The following is a 3,215-nucleotide window of genomic DNA, read 5'->3' on the forward strand; positions in this document are numbered from 1 at the left end:
ACAAGAGAGAGGCAAGCATCCCATGATTGATGAGGGGCCATCAGGTGATCCGGACATAGATATTTTTGACCTTGACATCAGTTCTCCTAGCTCGGAGCCAAAGGAGATCATTCAGCAACTAAAGGCTGAAAATCACTTGTTGCAGCAAAAGTTGGAAATGGAAAATTGGACAATCACATACTTAGAGTAGCGCAACAAGCAATTAGAGGATGAACACACTCTTGATGAGTTGCGGAGGATCCGAGAAGACCGGAACTTGGCTCGCGAGAGACCCGGTGATTTGAAACCCATTGAGCAAGGGTCTATGCTCATTTAGGTGAACACTCATTTAGAGAGGTTGATAGCCAAGGCAAATAGGGACAAAGATATACTCTGCCACATGAAGAATCATTATTGGGCCTGCATGCATGTGTGCAAAGCAAAAATGAAGGTACTCAAAGCACGCTTGGCCAAGGCACTAAAACGGAGGAAAAGGACTGATCCACTTCAAATTTTGGCTGAAGCTACCTTGAAGGAGCATGGTGCTCAATGATACACCCTCAGCTCAAAATTCAGAAAATTTGGAGCAATTTTGGTCAATTTTGAATTTTTTTTGCTAAAAACAGGTTTTTGCCCTCAACGTGTAGCGCGCCGCGCGCTACCCTTAAGTTGGGGAGGTCCATTTCATAAAACCTCAGCATTTTTGGATTTTTCATGACAAATTACACTTGCTCAGCCACTGCCAAGACATTTCATGGAGATTTGAGCCCCCAAAAGGTCAAAAAACAAGCAAAAAATGACCTTCTGCCACTTTTTGGACACACAGGAAGCAGTCTTGGGAGATTGCATTTTTGGAGGGGCAAATGGCCACCAAATTAAAAAATTCCACTTGGGCTGGAGAGTAGACATCCATACCTTTCCAACAAGCCCACTTGTGCCTCATTTGGATGCAGGGAAGTGCCCCAAAAGTGGGCTCAAAGGTTCACTACGCGTTGAGAAATGGCGCGCTACGCATCAGGACATTTTCTCAATTTTTCACCTTCAGCTCAGGAAAACGCAGCATTTGACCAGTTTTGACTTTTTGGTGGGATTTTTCATCCTCCTTGATGTAATTGATGTAATTTCATGTTGACATGACACTTTTTTACCTATTCTAGAAGATTCATTCATAAAATGGCAAAAAATTAATGAATGAATTGGTTTCCTAGCTTATAGAGGCAAGTTGTTTTGATTGCCTAGATTGTAGTGCTCAGTTTAGGATTGGTTGAAACAGCTCCTAGGATGATGATCTCGACCCCTAGAGGCAAGGGAATGTGTTAGCTTGCCTATATTATGTATTTTCTTAGTCATTTTCATGGTTGGACTCTTGAGGGATAAGCTTAGACTGTTTTACTCTTTGTATCTCTGCAATTTTGGCAAAGGAAAGACCAGGGTTTTGCAGCACTATTTTGGATTCCTGTGGTGATTTGTGTTGATGGTGTGTTTCTCTCATGTACTTGTAAGTTTGTTATGTGTATCATTTTCCTACTCTCCTCTTCTGCAAATTAAGTAAATGAAGTGTTAAGGTAGAATTCATGGTTTCTATGCTCTGCCTTTAAGTTTGCTTAATATCTATGTTTTCATCTGTTTAAGGAGAAATCTCGATGGTTTCTTGCTCTCCTTAGCTCCTCACTGGTCATATCTATCCATTCACTTATTTCAAAGGCATCAAGACAATCTCCTACCTTGCCCCAAAAAGACCTCTGCAAAAAGTGTGTCTCATCCCCGCACCCAAAATTGTTGTGCTCAGTTTTCCAAAAAAACCCTAAAAATTTAAAATCAAACTTTCCCTATCAGTTTACTAGCCTAAAATCAGTGTTCTTTATTGGTCATCTCATCCCTTTGAAGACCTTTTGCCGAGATAGACCCGGAAAGAGCCCTCTCATGTCCCCGTAAGGCTAGCTACAAGGCTAAGTGGTTTGATGTTGCCTTGGATTTTGTCTTTTTCAGCCTGAGGCCAAATTCAAGCACTAACACAGAGTACCTATTACCCTTCCTTACCTGCACATACTCCATCCAACCTACTTGTTTTATCCTTCACTCAGAACCCTTACCTTACATTTACCTCATTCGCTTACTTTGCCATGATTCTCATCTTCTTGTGCAACATCGTTTCATCCCTCCTTGAACAAATCTCACCATCTGCGCCACTCCTCGACTCCATCCTCCAAGTCTTGAACTCCCCTACACCCCTATTTCACCTCCATACTCATTCCTCCACCTTTTTCCCTCCATCCATTCTCCAAAATCCTCTTTTCGGAACATCCTGTAGAAAAATTACAGAACATCCTGTAGAAATTCCTGAACATCCTGTAGAACCCCTGCAGACTTCCTGTAGAAGCTCACGAATGAGGTTTCTTGATAGCCAAACTTTGTGAAACTCTCAGGAAGGGTGCTAGGGACCCCTTAGGACCTCTTCTAACCTTCCCAACCTCCTGCAAGCATTTTCTCCCACCGATCCACCTCTGCACAGTCAAAAACAGTGAAAGCACATGCATGGTAAATCTGACAACTTAATCAAAAATACAAAAAGATGTTTTCTTCAGATAGAAGTAGTTTAGACACATGTATTTTACCTTCCTAGAAGTAATGGCATCTCTTTCAGTAGCTTGAATCCTCTTTTTTGCATCAGTAGGGCTAGCTGGTAAAATTAGGGTTTGCTAGGGTTTGCATTTCCTTTCCGCTTTTCGCTTCTTTCTGCAAGTAGATTAGCCTCCTTTGAGTTAGCTTTCATCCATCAATTAAAAAGCTTCTTCTAAGAGCTCATAGAAGTTGGCTTAAGCTCCTAGTGGACTTGTGCCAACTGACCAAGTGACAGCTGCAGCAAGAGCTAGTACTTGTGCATACAGCACCGTCGCTTCCAAGTTTGTTACGAACTACCGGGTTGATAAAATTAAAGAAGGGAGTCCTGAGAGTTGCAACATTATTACTGCAATACTGGGGCCCACCACACAGCATCAAGTGTGATAGGATGCCATGGTGGAGGAGTGCAACTCCATCATGATTAACAATGTATGGGGGGTCGTTTCTAGACCAGTGAATAGGGTAGTAATTGGCTCTCGATGGATCTACAAGATTAAATATGGTTCAAATGGTTGTGTGGAAAGTATAAGGCAAGGTTCATGGCCAAGTGGTATGCACAAAAGAAAGTCATAGATTATGAGGAGACCTTCACTCCAGTGGTCAAATATAACTCT

This window comes from Pinus tabuliformis, chromosome 7, assembly GCF_031772625.1.
Source record: "Pinus tabuliformis cultivar Carrire ecotype Pingquan chromosome 7, CPIR1, whole genome shotgun sequence".
Classification (NCBI taxonomy): Eukaryota; Viridiplantae; Streptophyta; class Pinopsida; order Pinales; family Pinaceae; genus Pinus; species Pinus tabuliformis.